This window comes from Narcine bancroftii, chromosome 3, assembly GCF_036971445.1.
Source record: "Narcine bancroftii isolate sNarBan1 chromosome 3, sNarBan1.hap1, whole genome shotgun sequence".
Taxonomy (NCBI): Eukaryota; Metazoa; Chordata; class Chondrichthyes; order Torpediniformes; family Narcinidae; genus Narcine; species Narcine bancroftii.
In genome coordinates this window covers 186,360,046-186,366,416 of record NC_091471.1, presented here as the reverse complement: position 1 = coordinate 186,366,416, position 6,371 = coordinate 186,360,046, and the positions used below count along the sequence as shown (strand labels likewise).

Sequence of the window (6,371 nt, the reverse complement as noted above, 5' to 3'; positions counted from 1 at the left end):
TCTCCTCCATTTCCCACTCATCTGCCCTGGCCCCCAGACACAACAAACAAAGAATCCCCCTTGTCCTCAACTACCACCCCACCAGCCTCCACATCCAACACATTATCCTCTGTAATTTCTGTCACTTACCACAAAATCCCACAAATGGACCCATCTTCCCCTCTCCTCCCTGCTTTGCCTTCTGTAGATACCACTCTCTATTCATCCTTCCCCATCAATTAACACACCTCCTCCCCCCACCCACCCACCATGGCACCTTCCCCTGTGGCTACAGGAAGTGCCACACTTTCACCCACATCTCCTCCCTCACCACAGTCTGGCGCCCCAAACAGGCCTTTCAAGTGAAGCAATACTTCACTTGTCTATCAGTAGGACTGAGTCACTGTATCCAGTGCTCCCTTTGTGGCCTTCTCTGTACCAGAGAGACTGGGAGATCACTTCGCTGAGCACCTTGCCTCTGTCCGCTCAAGTGACAGAGACCTCCCAGTAGTCAACCATTTCAGTTCAGTGTCACACTCCCACACCTATTTGTGGCCTTATTTACCAAAAACTTCCTATAAATTGGAGGTACAACACCTGATTTTCAGTCTGGGGACTCTCCAGCCAGATGGCATTAACATCAACTTGACTGGTTTCTGCTGTCTTCACCCCACCACCTTCCATCACTCCTCTTCCCCGCTCCCACCCCCAAACGCTGCCTCCCCATCCTTCCTTCTTGTTGCTGTTTCCTCCCTCCTTTCTCCACCTATTACCTCTTGCTTTTGCGATCACGCCTTTCCCCCCCCCCCCCCCCCCCCATTTTATTCTGACGCTGGTCTTAATGTTTCCCTTCCTTTAGAAAGGGTTTAAGTTTGAAACGTCGGTTATGTATTTTTACCGTTGCTATATAACAGATACTTTTTGACCAACCCCGGCCCGGCCCGGCCCAGTCCGGCCCCGGTCCAGCCCAGCCCAGCTCAGCCCGACCCCGGCCCAGCTCAGTTCAGTCTGACTTCACCACGGCGCAGCCCAGCTGAGACCGACTCGGCCCGATGCAACCAAGCCCAACACAATCTGACCTGACCCGATGCATCCAAACCCGGCCACCGTTGGAACCACCTCCGCTATGAACAACGGGGTTGGCCTCGGCCGCCGGAGAGAACTATGGTCACGCCCCTTGACGTTAGCATCGGAACGTTTGAGGAGGAGGGGGGTTGCGGTCGGGGGAAAGTAATTTGGGTCGGACTGGACAGGAGAGCTGTCGTGGACGGTACGTGACAATGGGAACAGGTCGGGGGAAAGTAATTTGGGTCGGACTGGACAGGAGAGCTGTCGTGGACGGTACGTGACAATGGGAACAGGTCGGTGTATGTGAGCCAGGCTGCCCCGGGGTGGGGTAGAGATGCAAGCTCCATCCCGGGCATGGAGAGAGAAGGTGGTGGGTTCAACTATTGAGGGCGGGGAGTGGGGTGCGTGCGGTCGGGGAGGGTGTGGGGTCAGGAGAAGGAACGGGTATGGGCAGTTCGTGCAAGGCACTCCTGCAGCTGTTCCCCTCAATGATAAGTATACTCTTTTGGATACAGGGGCGGGGAGTTGCTACCTGGTCTCTGGCACACAGTATCGCACTCTGGCTCAGAAGGGATGTGTAGAGCAAAAGAGAGGCATGGTGATTGGTGGCATCAGATTCGTCTCTGATCATGTCTAAGGCATTTCACTCTTTATTTTAGGGGGGTGGGAGGGTTGGACTAATTTTAAGTTAGACTATTAATATTGTGTTACAATTAACGGGGGGGGGGGTTATTTTGTGTAGTTTTCTGATGTTATATTGTAATCATACCTTTTTTAATTTTTTTTCTATTTTTCTTTAAATGTAAATCTCTATTGTATTCATGTTATAAAATTTTAAATAAAGTCTTCATGTCTAAGGCATTGTCAAAAAGAGTGAACTCAGTAGCTTGGAAGGAAACTAAAGAGCAGGACCTCAAGGGTAGTAATCACTGGGTTTGCTGTCTGTCCCATGCAAGCCTAGGAAGTTATGGCAGATGAAAATGTATCTGAAAGAGAGATCACGTGATGCAGTGTTTGGGAAAGGTTTCAGATGTATCCTTGGGATCTCCTCTTGGTAAGGTATGACCTGTACAAAAGGCACAGGATGCTCTTGAACTTGAGCAGGACCAAAATCCTTGCTTGCAGTTTTATTATAGATATTGGGCAGGATTTAAACCAGCTGGGGAGGTGGATGAGAACCAGAGTGTTACATCAGATGATGGAACAGTTGGTGTGAGGAAGGACAGACATTGGATGGAGCATAAATGCAGTCCATTGGATGGGTTCAAATATGTTACAGGAACATTCTCACACCTAGGATGCAGGAGGAGGGTAGATGGGTAACAGTTAATAGAGGGAAAGGAAATGGGCACCCTGTGGCTGTTCCCCTCAATAATAAGTATACGATTTTGGATGCTATAGGGAGGGGAGTGACCTACCAGGCACAAACCACGGAGCTCAGGTCTCTGGCACTGAGTCTGGTCCTGTGGCTAAGAAGGAAAGGGAAGAGAAGAGGAGAGGTGTAGTGATGGGGGATTTCATAGTTAGAGGGACAAATAAGAGGTTCTATGGAAGAGATTGAGTATCCCAGATGGTATGTTGCCTCCCTGGTGCCAGGGTCTGAGATATCTCAGATCAAGTTTATGGGATTTTCAGGAGGGAGGGTGAGTAGCCAGATGTCATAGTCCATATAGGGACAAATAACGTGGATAGAAAAGGTGAAGAGGTCCTCAGGGAGTCAGATGCTAAGTTGAAGGACAGGACCTCCAGGATTGTGATCTCAGGATTGCTACCCATATCATGAGGTTAGAAATAGGAGGATAATGCAGCTTAACATGTGGCTAAAGACATGGTGCAGGAGGGAGGGCTTCAGGTTTCTGAATCATTGGGATCTCTTCCAGGGAAGGTGGGACCTGTTCTGATGAGATGGTTTGCATCTGAACCAGAGGGGGACTAATATCCTTGTGGGAAAGTTTGCTAGTGAGTTAGTGAGTTTAAATTAGATTTGCAGGGGGATGGGAACTAGAGTGCCAGAACAGATAGAGGGGTGGGGGTGGGGGAGAAAGATGATGTGAAAATTGCATGCAGCGTTAAAATTCAACAGATTGCACATGATGGAAATTTTCTAAAGTGCATCTATTTCATTGCAAGGAATATTGTAGGAAAGGCAGATGAGTTTAGAGTGTGGATTGGCACATGGAATTATGACTTTGAATGTGATAGAACAGGGAGGGGGAATAAAAGTGGCTTTGCTCATCAGTAAAAATATCACAGCTGTGCTCAAGCAGGACAGACCAGAGGGCTCATCTACTGAGGCTATATGGGTGGAGCTGAGGAATGGGAAAGGTACAACCACACTCATGGGGTTGTATTATTGAACCGCCCAATAGTCAATGAGAATTGAAAGAGCAAATCTGTAGAGAGATAGCAGATAGCTGCAGGAAACAAGGCTATGATAGAAGGGGATTTTAATTTTCCACATATTGACTGACTCGCATACTGTAAAAGGGCTGGATGGCTTGGAGTTTGTCAAATGTGTTCAGGAAAGTTTTCTAAATCAATGTGTAGAGGTACCAAATCGAGAGAGTTATAATACTGGATCTCCTTTTAGAGAATGAGACAGGACAGTTGACAGAAGTATATGTAGGGGAACATTTTGGGTCCAGTGATCATAAAGCCATTAGTTTCGCTAATTATGGAGAAGGATTGGTCTGGGCCTTGGGTTGAGACTTTAAATTGGAGAAAGGCCAATTTTGAGGAAATGAGAAAGGATCTAGAGTGCGTGGATTGGGAAAAGTTGTTTTCAGGCAAGGATGTGTGAGGTCGGTGGAGGACCTTCAAAGGTGAAATTTTGAGAGTACAAAGTTTGTATGTTCCTGTCAGGATTAAAGGCAAGGTTAACAAGTATAGGGAACCTTGTTTTTGAGGGATAATGGGGATCTGGTTTTAAAGAAGAGAGAAGTGCATAACAGGTATAGACAACTTGGAGCAAATGAGGTACTTGAGGAGTATTAAAAAATACTGCAAGAAAAACTTGAGAGAAATCAGGAAGGTTAAAAAAAGACATGAGATTGCTTTGTCAGACAATGTGAAGGAAAATCCTAAGGGTTTCTAAATGTATGTTAAGAGCAAAAGGATAGTAATGGACAAAATTGGTCCCCTTGAAGATCAGAGTGGTTGGCTTTGTATGGAGCCAAAAGAGATGGAGAGATCTTAAATGTTTATTTTCATCAGTATTCACTCAGGAAATATGTAGTGTCATGGGAAGTAATTAAAACAAGCAGCAAGATCATGGAACTGATATAGACTAAAGAGGAGGAATTTCTTGCTGTCTAAAAGCAAATAAGGATGGATAAATCCCCAGGGCCTGACAAAATATTTTCTTGGACCTTGAGGGGAGCTAATGTAGAAATTGCAAGGGCTCTGGGTGAAATAATTAAAAAGCCCTTAGCCATGGTGTGGTGCCGGAGGATTGGAGGGTAGCTTGCATTGTATAAAAAAAGCTCCAAAAGTAACCCTGGAAATTATAGGCAGGTGAGCCTGATGTCAGTAGTAGGTAAATTACTGGAAAGGTGTTCTAAGAGATCTGATATACAATTATTTAAATGGCAGAAACTGATTAGGGATAATCCACATGACTTTGTGCGTGGTAGGTCATGTTTAACCAATCATAGAGTTTTTTGAGGAGGTTACCACAAAAGTTGATAAAGGTTGTGGATGTTGTCTATATGGATTTAAGCAAGGCCTTTGACAAGGTCCTACATGGGAGGTTAGTCAGGAAGGATCAGATACTCATTATTCATGGTGAAGTAGTAAACTGAATTCGACAATGGTTGGACAGGAGAATCCCAAGAGTAGTGGTGGATAATTGCTTTTAAATTTAAGAATTTGAATAGGTATGTGGATGGGAGAGGTATAGAAGGCTATGGACTGGGTGCAGAACAGTGAGACTAGAAGGGTTGAAGGGGCCTGTTTCTGTTCTGTAGTGTTCTATGTTTAATGCAAGAAATATAAAGAACTAGAGAATGAGTTGTGTGAGGGGTGATAGTGAAAATGTGTATGAGGAGTTGGAGGAGATTGTGGTGGGCCATCATGAATACTTTGCTTCATTATTCACCAGAGAAAACGGCCCTCAAAATTGTGAGGATGACTTGGGGTGGACTTAGATGCTGGAGCATGTTGACATTTATATTAAAAAAAAGAGGATTTGTTGGAGGTTTGGAATAGCATGAAAGTAGATAAGTCATCAGGACTGGACAAGATTTACCCAAGACTTCTTTGGGAAGTGAGTGAGGAGTTTACTGAGCCATTGATGATGATCTTTGCATTGTCACTGGGGTCAGAGGAAGTATTGGAGGACTGCAAATGTTGTTCCCCTGTTCAAGACCAGTGAGTTTTGCTTCAGTGGTGGGCAGGGTGTTGGAAAAGACCTGAGAGATGCAATTACAAGTATTTAGAGAGGCATCATCTGATTAGGGATAGTTAGCATGGCTTCTTCAGGGGAATGTCATGTCTCACAAGCCTGCTTGAATTCTTTGATCATGTAACAAAAAGCATTGAAGATAGAGCAGTGGACTTAATGTATATGCATTTCAGTAAGGCATTTAATAAGGTTCCCCATGAAAGGCTCATTCTGAAGGCATGGAATCCAAGGAGGTGTTGTATCGGTGGATACAGAATTGCTTGCCTAGAGAAAGCAGATGGTTGTGGTAGTTGGTTTGTTTTCTGCATGTAGTTCGGTGACCAGTGGTGTTCTGCAGGGAACTGCTTTGGAACCTCCCTCCTGTCTTGAGTAAACTTTTCCTCTCATTTTGTTCATTTTAGATTGGTCACAGTGTTTGAGCTACCGAAAGAAAATAGACACACACTCCGAGAGCAGTTCAGTTTATACAAATGTTTATTACAAATTCAAAAGCTGATTTCAAACTACAATATGCAAGCCCTTCCCAACTATACTTATCAATGCCTGGACTGGTCCCAACTGCCGAAGCAAGGCAACGACTGCACACTTGTAGTAGGTTGAAAGGGCGCCGGTAGCAGCTTCTCCACCTCCCCCGACCGGGACGTTGGCTGGACTCTAGAAGTTCTTCTTCTTGCTGAGAGATGTTGCCACCTCTCGGAGAGTCTCAAACTTCAGCTGGCTTCTATTACCCAAAAACTGCTTACCCAAGCACCTATTCCCAGCACAGCAAGAAAGAGAAGCGAGCAAGCTAGCATGCTAGGCTTCTATCGAATAACATCATTTTCAGCTTATCACTTTGAATACAATGGTTTATTTTGCATCAAGGCTAGGCCTCTGACAGTCTTTGACCAAAACAAGCAGGAAGATTAAATGTTCTTGGTAC

General features: G+C 45.3%; 1 protein-coding gene across 6 annotated transcripts in view; it reads left to right on the top strand.

The window, feature by feature from the left end:
* Positions 1 to 953: 953 nt before the first annotated feature.
* Positions 954 to 6,371, top strand: part of gne (glucosamine (UDP-N-acetyl)-2-epimerase/N-acetylmannosamine kinase) — an 83,941-nt gene continuing 78,523 nt past the window's right edge. Inside the window, exon 1 of one of the 6 annotated variants that reach the window (XM_069926096.1) lies at positions 954 to 1,249. The gene's annotated coding sequence lies outside the window, so the exon portion shown is untranslated. Of the gene's footprint in view, positions 1,418 to 1,585; positions 1,686 to 6,371 lie in introns of those variants that run through there. The other 5 variants (XM_069926093.1, XM_069926095.1, XM_069926091.1 and 2 more) reach the window with 5 other exon arrangements.